The sequence below is a fragment of the Protopterus annectens genome, chromosome 11.part0 (assembly GCF_019279795.1).
Source record: "Protopterus annectens isolate FY-2018-M chromosome 11.part0, PAN1.0, whole genome shotgun sequence".
Classification (NCBI taxonomy): domain Eukaryota; kingdom Metazoa; phylum Chordata; order Ceratodontiformes; family Protopteridae; genus Protopterus; species Protopterus annectens.
Window position 1 is genome coordinate 1,406,867,896 of NC_056745.1, and position 19,337 is coordinate 1,406,887,232.

Here is a 19,337-nt window from a genome sequence, read left to right on the forward strand (position 1 = left end):
CTCTGTTTTTGGGTGCAGTACCTGAATGTTGTATGAAAAATTTACATCATTGTTTTTGGTGAAGTACTAGTATGTTACATGTAACATGTGCAGTATTCTCTGTGTGTTGGTGTAGTACCTAGATGTCATATGAAATGTGTGGCATTCTCTGTGTTTGGGTGTAATGCCTGCATATTGTATGTAAGATAAGCAACAATCTTTGTGTTTGAGTGTAGTACCAGTATGTTATAAGTAATCTTTGTAGTATTCATTGTGTTTAGGTGTAGCACCCAAATATTATATGAAATTGTAGCATTTACTGTGCTTGTGTGTAGTATTTGTATGTCATATGTAACATTTGCAGTATCCTCTGTGTGGGTTCAGTACATGAATGTTATATGAAAAATGTGCAGCATTGTCTGTGTTTGGGTATAGTATCCAGATGTTATATGAAATATGTACAGCATCCTCTGTGTGGTTGTAATACCCAGATGTTATATGAAACATGAGCAGGACTCTCTGTGTTTGGGTGTAATACCTGGATGTTATATGAAATGTGCAGCATTCTCTATGTGTGGGTGTAATATCTGAATTTTATATGAAACATGTGTAGCATTCTCTGTGTTTGGTTCTAGTACCTGGATGTTATATCAAACACGTGCAGCTATCCCTATGTTTGGGTGTAGTGCTTGATTGTTATACATAACAGGTGCAATATTCTCTGTGTTTAGTTGCAGTACCTAGATGTTTTATGAATTGTGTAACATTCTTTGTTTTGAGTGTAGTACCCAGATGTTATATGAAATATTTGTGGAATTCTCTCTGTTTGGGTGTAATACCCAGATGTCAAATGAAACAGGCAGCATTCTCTCTGTTTGAGTGTAGTACATGAATTGCACATGAAAAATGTGTAACATTCCCTGTGTTTTGGTCTAGTACATGTTATATGTAACATGCAGAATTCACTGTGTTTGGGTGTAGTACCTGTATGTTATATGAAACATGCAGCACTGTCTATGCTTCAGTGTATTAGTCAGATGTTACATTAAACATGCATCATCCTCTGTATGGATGTAGTAACAGGATGTGATATGAAATATGTGCAGCATTCTCTGTGCTTGGGTGTAATACATGGCTATTATATGAAACGTGCAGCATTTGCTGTGTTTGTGTGTAGTACCCAGATCTTATATGAAACATGTTCAGCATTCTCTGTATTTGAGTGTAGCACTCAGATGTTATATTAAACATGTGCAGTATTCTCTGTGTTTGGGTGTAGCACCCAGGTATTATATGAAGCATGTATAGCATTCTCTGTGTTTGGGTTTAGTACCCATATGCTAATGCAACATATACAGCATTCTCTGTCCTTGGGTGTAGTAATTGTATGTTATATATAATGTGCAGCATTCTCTGTATGGGTGTAGTGCATGGATGTTATATGAAACACATGCAGCATACTCTATGTGGGTGTAGCACATGGATGTTATCTAAAACTTGCAGCATTCTCTCTACATTTGGATGTAATACCTGGATGTTATTTGACACATGTGCAACATCCTCTGTGTTAGTGTATAGTACTCAGATGTTTTATGAAATATGTTTAACAATTTTTATGTTTGGGTATAGTACCCAAATATTATATGAAATGTGCAGCATTCTCTGTGTTTTTTGTAGTATCCAGATGTTATACAAAACATATGCAGCACTCTCTGGGTTTGGTTGTAGTACCCATATATTGTAGGAAACTTGTGTTAAATTCTTTGTGGGTCAGTACCTAAATGTTGGATGAAACATGTGCAGAATCCTCTGTGTGGGTGTAGTACCTGGATGATATATCAAACATGTAGCATTGTGTGTGTGTGTGTGTGTGTGTGTGTGTGTGTGTGTGTGTGTGTGTGTGTGTGTGTGTGTGTGTGTGCGTGTGTGCATGTGTGTGTGTGCCTGTGTGTGTTTACACGTCTAATACCTGGATGTTATAATTAACATGTGCAACACTATTTGTGTGTGTCTGCAGTACCCAGCATATCTCAACAAACCCTTTGTTGAATTTAATCAGTTTCGACAATCCAAATTATAACTTCTTTAGGCCTCATAGACTGATAATGAGAGTAAATAACCAGGATTTCATGTGTAGCAACAAATGAGTTTGAAATCGGAACAAGAAGCAGGCAGTCTCTGTATCACAGAATCACATTTCTTTTTCATTTTATTTCACTCTATTTTGTTTAAAAAGTACTACCTTTAATTGCAGCTTAATATTTCATTATGAATACTTTGTGTAAATAGTATATCGCTATATGAAAGTGTTTGCTTTCACATGGGCACACGTGTGCTACTCTTTCTCTAGAGGGCAGTGAACACAACCGTGTAGGACTGGTTGATTGTAAAAACATGTAAGAAGGCTCTGTGATTCACAGTACATTCCTTAATCCTGTGAATGTTTTCTTATCCTACTCAATACCTGGAAGACTCCAGGTATGAAATAGTTATACAGATGATGATGAGCCCATCACCTTTGAAGTATCAACATGTGAATCACAGAACACTGGGTCAGAAAGCTCTGACAGCCTTTGTAGCAAAAGTGCAGGCTAGCTGCCTTAGAGACAGAAATGGCATCCTGGTGGATCGTGAAAGGTGAAGGTGTATTCTGGAAAGCAGGCCTGAGCACCAGTGTCAAAATGCAATCATTGTGTGGTTCACGTTTGCAAATGCATACTGCTACTGTGTTACCTCTTAAAGAAAAGATACAGAACACAGCAACACAGTACGACAACCACAGGATGTCTTCAGATATGATAAAGTACTTTTTTGAGTTTTTTCAAATGTCTAATGGAGTAAATGTGACTTTTTTTCTGATAGCTGCTTTGAGGCACTATTACCCAGGGATGTACTGAGCTCTGAAAAATGAGTCACTGAGCTAATCAATAACAGGTATGGCTTTTTTTTCTGAAATGGTGAAGTATGATTCTAATTGCTAGCTGGAAACCTATATATTTAGAATACATTAATACTGCTCTTTAGGGCCAAACAAAAGCTGTGTTTATAAAATGGAAAGTATAGAATCATTTAATTTCCTTTATACAATTAAATTTCATTACTTCAGGGGATGACGAAACCTTTTGTTTTCAATTCCTCAAACAGCTGGCCATTCACATTAAAACATTTAAAGGTTATCCAGAGTTCCTCCAACAAAAAAAACTGGCATATTCTGATTATTGTTTAAAGGTATTTTTGAACAACGTATATGGATTTAACTGTTTCCTGATGATTTTTCAATCTTGAATCTTGGGGGTGTTAGGTTAATCTCTATATGTAAAAAGTTACAAACACAATTACATTCTCTAATACTGTGCATAACACACTAATGTTAAAAATATACATGCAAGAATTATGCAGGAACTATATTGCCAGAATTTTCATCTCCTTACTTTATAAGTATAAATCCACAAACCACAAGTGTCACTTTTCAGTGGCTATTCAACAACACTGTTTGGCTATTGCACCTGAGTCATAGAGTATTCAGAATGAGACAGAAATAGTCAAAATTTAGGACTGCAAAGTTTATTTCATGACCAGCTTGCAGCATTAAGACTCACTCCTTAATATTTTCCATTAAACTGCTACATCCTCCATGAATTATCAAGAAGGACAGTGCATTCTGAACATCTGGTAATACTTGAGGTGAACAAAAAATACCTGCTATTTAATTGATGCAAGTTATGGAGCTTTTCCGAGTGTGTGTGTGTGTGTGTGTGTGTGTGTGTGTGTGTGTGTGTGTGTGTGTGTGTGTGTGAGATAACATAAGGGGGCATTAAAGTTACAAATCTTCCGATATCATTAAAATGAGATCTAAAGGGTTCCCACTTTAAAAAAAAAAAAGAACGAAAGTAGAACACTGTGTAACATCTGTGTGTTTAAATGTAGTATCTAGATGTTTTATGAAATAAGTTGCATTTTCTGTATTGGGTATATTCGGGTACTATACCCAAAAAAGAGAATGCTGCACATGTTTTATGTAACACCCATGTACTGCACCCACACAGAGGATACTGGACGTGTTTTATATAACATACATGTACTCCACTCAGAGTGAATGCTGCACATTTCACATAACATCCAGTTACTATACCCAAACACAGAGAGTCCTGCCCATGTTTCACATAACAGCTAACTATTACACCTGAACACAGAGTATTTCCACTGCATTCAGGAAAGAAAGCAGATAACTTAAATGTTCCTGTAATTTGAAATAGTTATAAAAAAACAGTGTGTAAATTAAACTGAAGGCATGCCAGTGTCTTCCAGAGAAAACATAGCCCATCATCTTGGGAAACTCTTTTTCAAAATGTCAGATCATAAGCCTTTAATCATTGTATACTTAAGATGAACTCTGGTGTGTGATCATAAGCCTTTTAGCATTTTATCGTTAAGATGAACTCTGGTGTGTGTGTGTGTGTGTGTGTTTGTGTGTGTGTGTGTGTGTGTGTGTGTGTGTGTGTGTGTGTGTGTGTGTGTGTGTGTGTGTGTCTGTGTGATTACTGAATGTGATGTATCTGCCATCCAGGTGATATTGATTTTTTAGATTTCAGATTCATACAAATTACAAGTTCTAGCAGCCATTTACATTTGATAACCAGCTGAGTGGGCAGGTCTGAAGAGAACCCATTTCAGACATGTCTCAAACAGGTGTACAATTAAATAGAGGTTTCTGAGTTAAAACTGTTTTTCCTCAACTAAATACCTACAATAACAGAGACAAATTGTAGTTTTAAACACGTTCATCTTTAATGTTTTATAAAACAGGAAATTGCATTAAACCATCAGAGTTCTGAGTACTTATTTAATGAAAATTCACTGCGACAGAAAAACATCTCTACATTCTGTAGGTTCAAACAGTAATACAAATTCTGCTTAGGGAATATTAAATTGACTGTGCCTGTCTTCTATGTAGTATTTACATTTATAGGATGCTAAGTATCCATGAAGCTTGAACATAAATAGGAGTAAGTTATAAAGGTCTCATATTAGCTGATATGTGTTTCTTGGTGACTACGAAAATTTTATTGAATGGTTTTAATGTTAGTTAACCTTGGAAGTGGACTGGACCAAGGACCATTTTCAGCCAAAACCTGGACGAAGGTGGCCAAAACAAGATACATACATAAAACATAATCAAATATGAAATACATTGAGGAACCAGGTATAACAGAAAGGCTGATATTTACAGATACATTATGTAAATAAGGGTTTTTTAAGCATAAAACGTTACATCTAGTATAAAAGCACATATACAGAAATTGTGCAAAACATAATGTACAACAATACAATCAAGACACATTGTTTTACTATTGCATATGCATGTGATAAGTAGCCAGCAAGCATGGTTCATAATAAAGTGAATTATAAAACAGTAATTTATGTACGTATTCATTTGCTTTTTTATTTGTATGTTTCAACTGGGGTAGACCCCTGACCTCCATGGACCTTTTCGGACTCATCCTGCAAGCACTGTTGTTTAAGTAACTTACTCTGAATCTCACAGTTAGTAGATGGAAACTGTGTAAATTAAACCCTGCACATATGCGTAGTCAAGAGCATTCTTTCTCTGAGGTACTTTTTAGTCCTCATTACACAAGGGTTATGCTAAGATGGGAGTACAAGTATATAGAACAGGGAAGGTTGTTGTCTCAATGAGGTGACAAAAATTATATTAACCAGAATGTCTGAAGCAAGGGCATGTTTCCATCAGGTTCATGAGAATGAAGTAACGTATTCAGAAAGACAAGGTTATCAGCCAACATGATAGGTTCAGGTAGAGAGTAACAGCAAACTGGAGCATGTTTGTAGAAGGATCTCTCACAGGTACCATGAATAAATGAAGGTCTAGAAAGAAGGAGAGAACCGTAGTTTTGGAGAGAGTAGTTTGAGGCTTTGATACACAATTTGTTCGACTGAGGAGGGTAATAATCTTACAAGAAGTTTAGTTGTGAGTGTATTAAGGAGGAGAGTACCCCTGTCATTTACTGGTAGTCATTTTCCTTTGGTGATACTATTGCAAAGGAGTTCAGATCTACCCAAGAGGTTAATAAACCTGAGGATTTCAGTTTCAGCTTTTTGTAGCAGTGTGGCTTTGTAAACTGAGCTCAGGGCTATCATGGGAAATCCATACTGAAGTCTGGGCAGAAGAACATTTGTGATCATGAGTCAATGAGCCTCTGTAGTTAGAAGGTAAGAAATCCTATATGTCCCCATTTTCTTTAAGTTAGCTGCCTTATTTAATCTGTCTAAAACCAATATTTCGGATTCATTAATTGACTTGTATTGACCTATAACTCTCTAGTACTTCAATATGCTACTGTGTTGCATATACAACTCAATATTTCCTCTCTTGTGTGATTATGCAGAAGAGAAACTTTTCCTTCTGCCATGAATACTACCAATTTCATTTCTTTTTTTTCAAACTCATTTTGAATTTATCTTGTATATATATTTTTTTCTTTTTCTTTCATACATCTTTATTTGTAGTGTTTGTATCTTGTATAATTTCTGTAAATTTATTTGATGTTTGTATTCTACCCTTACAATTGCATATTTCGTTGTGAGTGATATCATCTGCTGTTCTAATTTGTATTCTGCGGAACTTTTCTTTCTGGCCATCTACTGAAAATGGGTTCTTGCCCAGTCTTCCTGGTAAATCAATCAATCAATCAATCAATCAATCAATCAATCAATCAATCAATCAATAAACTAAATCAATAAATAAATGAATAAAATATGCCTAACTTGAAATAAACTTTTTTGGATGTGAGATTCAATGTGTTTATAAAATAAGAGATGGCCTAAATATCTTTGTACTGATACATGAGAGAGGGGGAAACTTGCATGATATGTATTAGTGACATTTTGGAAGTGGTTAAGTTCTTGATATGTACCTGATAGAATCAGGGAGCTGTTCAGAGTATTTACTATTATTAGCTTGCTTTTAAGGATCCAGTTTGAGATAGCTATGAAGTCAGCCTGAAGTTCTTTCTCTAGGCAAGAACACTTATTATCTTTAAGGAAAATAATATCATGAGTATAGAAGAGACAGATGATACAGGATATCTCTCTCTCTTTATATATATATATATATATATATATCTATATATATATATATATATATATATATATATATATATATATATATAGACACACACACACACACACACACACGCACACGCACACAAGCACTCACACACACACATGCACACACACGCGCGCAGACACACACACACACACACACACACACACACACACACACACACACACACACACACACACACACAAGCACTCACACACACACATGCACACACACGCGCAGACACACACACACACAAACACACACACACACGCACACACATACACACATACATATATATTATATATATATGCGTGTATGCATGTGTGTGTATGTATCTGTTTATGTAACTGCTTGGTGGCTGTGGTGAAGTGGTGAATTCTGAGTTTAGGTCCTTCTGAGGAATGGGTTAGAGATAATATTTTTGTTTATTTACATGTATTGGGCAGGCTTTTGATGGGGTCATTTGAAAGAAAAGCACTGGCTTTGTAGAACAACAACATGACTCCTGCAGGACTTTATTGAGCAAATTTATAACAGATAGGTACTGGATATTAAAGGCAAGTATTCTCCAATCAGTTCAGAAGAATCAGCAAGTATCTCATTCCCCAGCAAAATTAGCAAGACCCATCAGCATAGTGAGATTTCTTTGTACCTGCATCTTTAATCACATATTCCCTGCTTTTGTCAGGAAACAACAGCAAGCTGTTGGGTCCCAGAAAAAAATAACAAATCCAGTAATGCAGGAAGTTCTTCACTGACTCCAACATTAAGCGCATATCCGCCATTCTGACAGGAAAGAACAACAGGTCTTCAAGCCCCCAGCTAAATTAACAAGACATATTAGTGCAGGAAGTTCTTTAGTGGCTGAATGATTAACTAATCAGGACTTGGTAAATATTCACAATCACAGCTTTTAGTTCTAATATTTCTAAACAATGGCATTGTTAAACAGTTATAGTCCCAAAATTTGGAAACTTTTAACCATATCGCTCAAGTGTACCTCATTATGGGGAACATACCTCATTTGGGGTCTTAAAAAGTTCATGTTCCTCAAAGTTCCACAGTGAAAGGGTCTGACACACATTCTGTGTTAGGAATTGTTTAACTGATATTCATGGCAAATAGAAATGAATCATATGAATTCACAAAAAGATCTGTTTTAGAAATAAAGCCAGCATATTTTAACCATTCTATGATCTTCCCAGTTGAAGTTGTTAGTAAGCCATTAGTGTGAGTTCCACATTTTGCTCATTTGTTCCACATTATGAGGGCTGGTATACCTCATTTTGGAAGGTTGACAGCTATCCTTTTAACATTTGCATTTCCTTGGCCTAAATGGAAATAGGAGAGCATGTTTTAATTACAGGATTTTTGCTGTTGCTATAAGGATCATACTGCCCTGAATATGCAGTATGCTGAGCCTGCAAGGTGATATGTCAGCAGCTGAGCTCTTTGAGGCATGCATTTTGTTGTAATTTCAGTCTGATTTTCATGTTACAAGCTCTGTAGTACAAAACTTTGACAACAGCCATTCCTGCCATACATTTAAGGCTTTGTAAATTACACACAAAGCACATAGACTACATAACTATAACAGTCTTGCAACAGAGATGAATATTCATGAAAATGCTTTTACCTAGCTGCTGCTGCCTTCACCTTCTACAATGAGAAGCCCTGAAATGCAGCTCTGGGAGTGATAAACTACTTTCCTTACAGAGAATTTTTTTTTTGTAATGTTGATTCTAAGTTTTTATTTTATTTATTTTGCTTTTGGTTTGTCTGACTGGATTAAGTTAAAAAAAAAAAAACTTTGTCATGAAGGCCCAGGTAGAAAATCTCCAACATACTACAGACATTTTAATAGATATTCTGCAGTGTTCATGAACAGAAGTAAGTTATATATATATATATATATATATATATATATATATATATATATATATATATATATATATATATTAACTACACATATATTTGTTAATTAGATTGCATTCATATAAAAGTAGAGGCAACTATTACAGTATAAAAATATATGTATTAGAAGATATTGAACACTGATCATGTGAAGAGGTGTATTAGTGGGTCTGTCAGATAGGCAATAGATCATGTGATTAATGCTTAGAAATTCAAAGAAATTCAAATGGAGGTGAGAAAATGAACTTGGTTTGGCTGAAAATGTTAATATTGTTGCCAAGAAGTGGGTTGTAAAACAGATCCATAGATAATTATAAACACGGCTATCATAGGATTTGTATTACGAGTATAAAGGTGGCGGATAAGCAGTGTCACAAAATAATGTATATAATGCCAAGATGCTAGTAATACTATTTAGATACTGGTGATGTTTATTAGCATTCTTACAAGGATTGTCTTTGATGGAACACCTCTGCTCCTTATAAAAGTTATACAACTCATGTGACTTCACAACCTGAATGAGGCTCAGCGTTCTCTCATCCCCACATTTTACTCCTAGTACCATTAAAAATGTTGGGCTAAGGAAATACTTTCATCAGCGTGCCTCAGTACCATCAACCTCATGATTTTCTTACAATTAATTTGTGTAGTGCTGTCTAACTTTGCAGTAATCCATGTCATTCTTAATATATATTTACAGTAATATACTGAAGCAATATATGTATTTATATTAATAAACTGACGCAGACATAAATGTGACTGCATCAGGAACATCCCCCTTTTAAATTTGAATTCATCAGTGCTAAACTAATGCAATAGCTGTTTTTATCTGATAATCCACAAATCCTGGACAATAATACAATAGCAATTTCTAACACAATGAGATGCAAATAGGACATACTTTTGACTGCTTAGAATATACAAAAAGTTTGTGTTTGTAGTGAGATTATAATTCTTATTAAATAACTTAGATTTAGTCAAAAGACAGTTAAACATAGCATATCACTGATTGCATAGATTGTACAAACTTTTGTACAGTAGACGATAAAGCTGATACACAGCCCAAGGTTTTTTTTTTTTTTTTTTGTCAACAGATTCTTACTTGTTAAAGATTGTGCTTCTCTGTATATAATAGCATATTGTCCTGTGACTGTTAAAACAATCAGAGCAGTTTTTCATATTTTTCAGCAGCTATTGTGCCACAGTTGTGTCAGAGAAATCTGACTCATGGAGCTCTTCCGGATACACACTCATATTTCAGTAGTCTGCTTGTGTGGCACACGTGGGAGAATCCTGCAAGCAGATAAATAAAACTATGGAGTTAATGTTAGTGCCAGTCTGGTTTTTTGCACAAGTCGAGTCCAGTTTGGAAGCTTTGTGAGTACTCACCAAAAGCTCAGCTCAGTGACTGGATCTAAATTAGATGATCAAGTTTTCAGAAACTTGAATTTCATATGGGTAAGACTATAGGATCAAGTTTCTGAGAAATCGAACATAAAACAAAACAAAAAAAAATTAAATTTTTTTACATTTCTCTCTGCACCATCTGCTTCCCCCATACCCCAGCAAATTATATATACCGACTCCGAGATTTCACTTCTTCTTCTTTTGGCTTTTCCCGGTTAGGGGTCGCCACAGCGGATCACCTGTTTCCATTTCTTCCTGTCCTCTGCATCTTGCTCTGTCACACCAACCACCTGTATGTCCTCTCTAACCACATCCATAAACTTTATCTTAGGCTTTCCTCTTTTCCTCTTACCTGGCAGCTTCATCCTTAGCATCCTTTTCCCAATATACCCAGAATCCCTCCTCAGCACGTCCAAACCAATGCAAACTCACCTCGCTGCCTTTGTCTCCAAACTGTCAAACCTGGGCTGACCCTCTAATATACTTATACCTAATCCTGCCTTCCCTCATCACACCCAGTGCAAATCTTAACATCTTTAACTCTGCCACATTCAGCTCTGACTCCTGCCTTTTTGTCAATGCCACTGTCTCCAACCCATATAACATAGCTGGTCTCACTACCCTTTTGTAGACCTTCCCTTTCACTCTTACTGGTACTCGTCTGTCACAAATCACTCCTGACACTCTTCTCCACTCACTCCACCCTGCCTGTACTCTCTTCTTAACCTCTCTTCCACACTCGCCATTATTTTGAACTGTTGATCCCAAATATTTAAACTCATCCACCTTTGCCAACTCTACTCCCTGCATCCTCACCATTCCTCTATCTTCCCTTTCATTCACACACATATATTCCGTCTTTGTCCGGCTGACCTTCATTCCTCTCCTCTCTAGAGCATATCTCCACTGCTCCAGCGTCTCCTCAACATGCTCCCTACTCTCACTGCATATCACAATGTCATCTGCAAACATCATAGTCCACAGGGACTCCTGTCTGATCTTGTCTGTCAACCTGTCCATCACCAGTGCAAATAAGAAAGGGCTCAGAGCTTATCCTTGATGTAATCCCACCTCCACCTTAAATGCATGTCACTCCCACTGCAGATCTCACTGCTGTCACACTACCCTTGTACATATCCTGTACCACTCTTACATACTTCTCTGTCACTCCTGAATTCCTCAATATACAATACCACAATTCCTCTCTAGGTACCCTGTCATATGCTTTCTCTAAGTCCACAAACTCCGAGTTTTCACTACAGTGAAGAAAAGAGTACATTTCCTGATCCTCACTGTATCACAGTCTCCATTCAAAAGCTTTGAGTTTTCAAATGCTCAATCATATCGTCTCAACCATATGAATTCCAAGTTTCTGAAAACTCAGTCAGCTGATAGGGATCACAGTGAACACATGTCAATTGAACCACACACCGGTATAGTGAGCACATTTGTTGAATATGTTGTCTTGTATGCTTTATTATTAAAGAGGTTAACACAATGTTCCCAAAGTGGTTTCTCCATATTGATTGCATTAAGAACAAATGATACATTTTTAGGTACATTGCATTCTTTTAAAAAAAGTGTAATGGATAAAAAAATCACACATAAAAAATCCTGCCCATATCATATAACTTAAATATGGCCCTCTATTGAAATGCTGCACTCTTAACCTCTTGTGCCAATAAACCAGGAAAAAAAAGGTGGAAAAGTCAGGGGAAGAGAACATTTTGAATATCACTCTTTTAAATTTCTTTTTTTGTAGGGTGGAACCCAGTCTCCACCCCCAACACCCCAACTCTGAGTTCGTCATGTCTTGAGAAAAGGGAATATTCTAAGAAACTGCAGTGTCAGCCATTCAGTTCCATATTATGGAACTCACAAAACTGAATCCTGATATTTCATCCAGTTACTTTGAAATAATACCTTGTGCTGACATATCAAAAAAAAAAAGGCCAATACGTCAGGAGAACAGTGAATTTTGAACCTTGCTCTTCTCTTTTCATTTTATTTTCTGTTAGGGAGAAGCGTAGCTTCACCCCTAACAGCACCTACCATGTCTTTGAGAAAAGGGAATATTCTGTGTAATTGTAGTGTCAGACTTGATATATATAAGTTTGTTTTTTTCAGCCATTGAGTCTCTATATCACAGGAATCACTAAAATGTTTCCTAACATTTCAAATGGTTACCCTTAAATAAACATTTGATGGTACAATATATAGTAAACAGTATATACACAATGACCAATAGTATCAGTCACACAAATGAATACATTATCACATCCTATCACATTTTCTCTGCGATCCCCCTTTTTCCTTTACCTTTCTTTAAAAGTTTAAAACTGACACATATTTCATATCATAACATGACATTGTGTATACATGGGCAATCCCTCTAAAAGTATTTTCTACATAGGTACATTGCATTCTCAAAAAGTTTTTTTCTGAGCAATTAGAGTGATATAGACTTTTTTTGCTGTTTCTTTATATATTTTTTTATTATTGTCACATTTTATTATTGTTAATCTACAAGCCTTCTGGTTTTCTGAAGGAATGCGTGGTTGCTGTATTTTAATATGAAATCTATTTGTTGATTTGACTGAACTAATTTACTTACATGCCACACTGTTCTAGTATATAGTCATATCATTTATATCACCATCTAATTTTTGTCCATACATTCCACTGCTTTCATTTCCTAACAGTGATTTTATTTCATTTTAAAAAGTGCTTATCCCCCATGTATTGGAGGAAAAAAAACATCACGTAGCCTAGTTCCCACCAAAATCAATAAGGTTGATTAGTGCAAGAAGTTCATCAGTGGTTGGATCTTTAAGGACATGCTCACCACTCTATCATGGAAGACTACAAGCTGACCATTCTCCAGCAAAATTAAGAAGGCCCATTAGTGAAGGGGGATCTTCATTAGCTGTGTCTTTAAGTAGCAGGGCTTGGTCTATATTCTTACTTATATCATCCAACTCTCATACTTACAGAGAGTGCAACTGTTAAGCAATTATAGACACAAAGGTTGGACACATTTACATTTTGCATTGGTTTAGCCTAAAGTGTATACAACAGCAGCATGGTCTACCTTTTTCAGAAGGCTTTCGCTGTTCCTCTTAGGATCACATTGCCTTCAGTAATTGAATATCTGAATCTGTAAGCTGATAAAGCAGACTCCACTATGTTTGCTGCATAAATTTAGTAGTTATTTCAACCACATCTTGGTGTTACAAGTTATGTAGTGCAATGCCACAGAAACATGAAAAATATGAAATTCATTAGCAGTGTCTACTGGGAAAACTGAGGATTTCTGTCTTGGAGTTGACTTTATTTAATAATTTGGCCAGTGTCCATTATCCCTGAAAGATCAGGCATTGTTGGTGGATTATCATGAGGTTTTGGATGCCATTATATTGTGATTCATAATTAACATTACAGTTCCCTTCAGAAAGCTGATCAATATGCTTGGTTCTTAACTAACTTACCCACTGTGGGTTTGGACAATAACATGTATAAATGTGAAACCTTTAGGTGGTGGAGTGTTTGTTTAGGACCTGAGTGTAGATTTAAAGCAGACTGAAAAGATAGCACTTATTTTATAGATCAAGATTTAGGGACAAATTAAAAGAAAGCATGTCTCAAAATGAAATACCTCCAAATGATCTATGGAGGGAAGACAGATTTGTCCTATACAACAGAAAAAGTTGTAAAACGGTAGGAAGAATCCTAATGGCCAATAACTGTCCAATACTGATAAGGCCATGCTAAATTCATGATTTGCAAAGTGGATACTAAGTTTATTATTTACTTGTAGGGTTGGCACATGTATCCCTTGTACTGGCCCTAATGCTCTGATTCAGATACATCACATTAGTGACATTTATCTCAAAAAAACATCACAATATACTGTTGCTAAACAGTATATTGACGTTTGTAGATTTTATGGATAGTATTGAAAAAAAATAGAAAAAAATAGATACATGTCAGGCTTTGTTACTTGTAACAGAGATGATTAACCAGTTCCATATATGTATGTATGTATGTGTGTGTGTATATATATATATATATATATATATATATATATATATATCTATATCTATATCTATATATCTATATATATATATATATATATATATATATATATATATATATATATATATATATATATATATATATATATATATATATATATATATATATATATATATATATATTTTTTTTTTTTTTAATCAGTCCTTCTTTATGTAGTTCTAATTTCACTGAATCAAACTAGTTTACTGCCATCCACCACATATTTATTTAGCTAGTTATTTGTATTTGTTTACTGGGATGACCCACTGGGCCATGGTGAGCCCATTTTCAGTGGAGGCTTGGGGAGAAAAGCTCCACAATCAATTATAAAATGCATACAGTACATTATACATATAATAGAATAGATGAACATGATAAGTACATAACTATGCAAGAGTTTCAGTAGACAACCACAAAGCATTCTATAGCTATGTCAAGAAACCCAATGGCAACACTCAGATCTGCTCTGAGTTATAGCACAATGGGACTAAATATACAGAAACACCTGATATTGCCAACATCCTAACAGATAGGTTCAGTGCCAACTTTACCCCCTCTCACCCCCTAAAGGGCCCATCTCTATACCGTAAGAATGCAAAGTTCCTGTAATCGTGGATGCACAGGTAAAAACCACACTCTCCAAAGCCAAGAACACAGCATCCATGGGACCTGACAACATCCCAGGCTGAGTTCTACACGAACTACCGAATGAACTGGCACCCCACCTAAATGTTCAAAAATAGTCTCACCTCAGGCTTTGTGACCACTGAATGGTGCACAGTGACGGTTATCCCACTCCACAAAGGGGGAGCCACCACGGACCCCAGGAACTACTGCCCCATTAGCCTAACGAGCCTGGTCTGCAAAGCCATGGACTGTATCATCATGGAACTTATAAACAAAGACATTGGTAATCTCCAAACTCTGGACCCCACCCGGTTCGAGTTTGTAAAAGGAAAATCATGTCTCCTAACCCAGATAGATTTCTTTGAAGTAGTCACCAAAGCCATAGACAAGGGTAAGGTGGTTCACACAGCATATCTAGATCTTGGCAATGTTTTTCACATCATCCGTCACTCTGGAATTATAGATAAACTAAGTATAAATGCCTATGTCACAAGATGGGTTGCCAACTGGCTCACTGACAGAACCCACACTGTGAAAGTAGCAGACTCCAAATCTGACTTCAGACCAGTGACAAGTGGAGTTCCACAGGGTTCAGTCCTGGGTCCTCTCCTGTTTGCTATCTACTTTTCTGAAGTACAGGCTAACACAGAAGGTCTTTGGCCAACAAAGTTCACAGATGACTGCAAACAAGGAGCCATAATCAAAACTCCTAATGATGTGGACATCCTACAAAAGGGCCTCACTGAGACAGATGCCTGGTGTCAAAGCCATGGCCTCAAGCTCAATGCCAAAAAGTGCATTGTCATCCCCTTTGGTAAAAACTCTGTACCCATGAGCTATCACATAGGTGGTAGTCTACTTAACAGTGAAAGTGTGATAAGAGACCTTGAGATACAGGTTGACAGTAGTGTCTCCTTTGATAATCACATTGCCACAGTAGTCAGGATATCCTTCTATGTGGCACACCTCATCACAAAAGTTTCTCATTCAGGAAAAGAGGTCATTGTTCCCCTCTACTCATTAGTCATTAGACCCATTATAGAGTACAATGCCCCTTTTGGTATGTACCTCACAAGACATCTACAATAACTGGAAAGGCCACAGAAATACCTCACAAAGAGGATTACAGCCTCAAACAGATGACCTACGCAGACCATCTCAAAAAACTCCAGCTTTACTCCATTGCATATTGCCTACTCAGAGGCGATCTCTGCCTAACTTACAAAACTATGTCAAACCCAGAGCTGTTGGACATGCTCCACTTAAAGAAATCCCAGTTCCTCTGAGCTACATGCTCTATGGACCTAAACCTTGTCACCACAATAAACAGAACATGCTGGAGGAATAGATTCCTGTCCCAGAGACTTCCCATACTGTGGAACAAACTACCTTCTAAATCAAACAAACCTCATCATTAGCACTCTTCAACAAAAATCTTGATGATTGGATGGGAAATAGGACATTCACCCCGGGGATCACCTCTGTGGCTCTGCTCGACAGGGGCACAGGAAAATAATTTTCTTGGGTGGCGAAAGCCAGGGTACCTTTTTTAACTAGGCTTATATAGGCCCTAGGGCCAATAGCCTAGTACCTACCTATGAACTTATGAACTTATGAGAAGCAATTTTAGTGGGTGTTTTATCTGGATATGGATATGGATTATTATTTGAGCCTGGTTTTAGTAAGGAATTGATAGAGCTCCAGACTTTTTTGTGGGTTTGCTTTTGGTGATTTTGTAGTCTAAGGTATTGTTCTTTTTTATTTTTAATGACTAAACACTTTACGTGATTGCTGAGTTGTTTATATTGTATGAGGTCAGAGGGATATTTGCTTTTTTGACATAATTTCCATGCTTTGTCCCTGGCAGTCATAAATTGCTTAGTGGGTCTAGTGAGCCAACTGGCATGATTGGTTTTCCCTCTCTTTTCAGAATGGAGCTAGATTGTTTAGGATCTTGAGAAATGTAGAGTTGAAGAATTCAACAGCCTCATCCAAGGGAAGGACTTTTAGTGCTTCCCAGCTGATGCTCTTTAAAGTTTTGTTAAGGATGATTAGGCAGAAGTGGGATAAGTCTCCAGTTAGCTTATACTTGTGTTTACTAACCATTGAGATAGTTTTATGCATTATAAAAGCAGGTACATGATCACTAATACAATTAGGCAGTGTCCTTGTGAAGGAGATTTTGTTAGGTTTGGAGACAATAATCCAGTCCAAGAGTGAACCACTGTTGTTATTTCTGCTGGGTCTAGTAATGTTGGTGATTAGCTTGATATAGTTATATAAGCTGATATTGCAGTAGGGATGGTGACATGAGATATTTAGTCTGTTAATGTTTACATCTCCTAAAATGATTGCTTCATTTATTATATTGTTTGTTGTCCAGGGTAGGATTTCTTCTAGTATGGAAATGTTGTTGCCTGGAGGGATATACAGGACAACAATACAGAGGCTCTTGCAGTTATTCATTTTTAAGAAGGATATTAATATTTTGGCTGTGGAAAAATTAGGGATAGACTTAGTATATGGGACTATATTAAAATTGTTTGGGTATATCAGTGTGACACCTCCACATTTTTTACGGGATCTATCTGATCTTAAACAAGCAGAGCCTTGGGGTAAAAATTCAATGTTTTTAAAGTAGGGTTTTTACCATGTCTCAGTAGCAGCTAAAATATCTGGCCTGTTGTGTTCTATCCAGGGATGTAAATCAGGAATTTTGTTTTGGATACTTTGAAGGTTGAGGGTTGTAAAGTTTATTGATTTATAGGAGTTAGGGGGGTTGAGACCGATGAGATATTGTTTTCTCCTCCATAAACTCATCAAGGTATAAGCTTTCTTGACCACTTCACAGTTTTACCATTCCTCTATCCTCCCGTTAGCTATTTTTCATGTAATCATCTTTTCCTCAAACTTTCTGCCTTCTTTTTTCTCCTCCCTACACACATATAAGATTAAGCCACCATACTTCTTTACACAGTTAGCCTTCAACTACTTAATGCTGTTTTTCAAGCATTGCCTCCCCATTTAATTGTTATCTCTTACATGCACATATGGCTAAGCATTCACACTGCTTCACCCCCCCAAAATTTCCACTATTTAATGTAAATCTGTTTTCTTCTCCAGAGCACATTCATGTTGGTTGATTGAAGATAGTTTGGTAGAATGTAGATTAACCAAAAATACTTAGCTGAAAATGCTATCACCAAAACTTGAGGAAAATATTTTGTTTGCAGTGTGCATGATTTTCTGCTTCCCCCAAGGTGGTAGAAACTCTGCACACATCCTGGATTTAAATATACCTACTCCAAGGTGTGCAAAAGTTAGAGAAATAAATACTATATTACCTCTGAAAGTGCTTTCAATTAAACATTTTCAGCCAATTTGCATTCAGTCAAACTGCTTTTGACACATTGACACATTCTGCTCCAGAGTATACAATTCCATATATCTGTTGGCAGCATGACCTACATTTTCAATCTTACTTATTCATCCTTACTAGCTCAATGCTGTTCTATAACTCTATTGTGCTATTTGATTCTTTCAACATGAATCTATTTTTCTATCACCCGACAATTCTATATACCTGCTGACAACAGGATTTCAGTTCTCTGTTTCTGCCATTACTCTTAACCTAGCTTACTTTTATTACTCTACAGTACTTTACTGCTATTTTGTCTCTCACTGCTGTTCTCTATTACTCCAACATGTCATCCTTCTAAATTAATAGATCCATTCTACTTTTACTATCACACTCTTATGTCTCACTCACTATCCCACTAACAAACTTGCAAAACTCATGACATACACTGTCATATCATTACTGCAAAAAATTCTTACTGCCTTTCTATTTTAATTACATTAAACCATACATCACTTATAGTAGTTTCAAACAACACATTATACAAACATTAAGCCAGCACTGTTTCCACTTCAATAAGAAACTCCTAACTAGAATACATGCAGTCTTCCTTCTAAAAGTGCTATCAAGAAACATTAATCAAAACCCATGTTCTTTCATAACAAGCAGAACAACAGGAAGTACAACTCAAAGCATGATTGTCTTCCCTCTAATGACCTAAAATTTTAAAGCTGCTGTGTTAAATATTGACAATGTCAATAAGAAATGACTAGTGCTCGAAAACTGTATTCTAAACATGTAACCACATACTTTTATAATAACAGAATCATGACAAAATCATTCTACCATCAGATT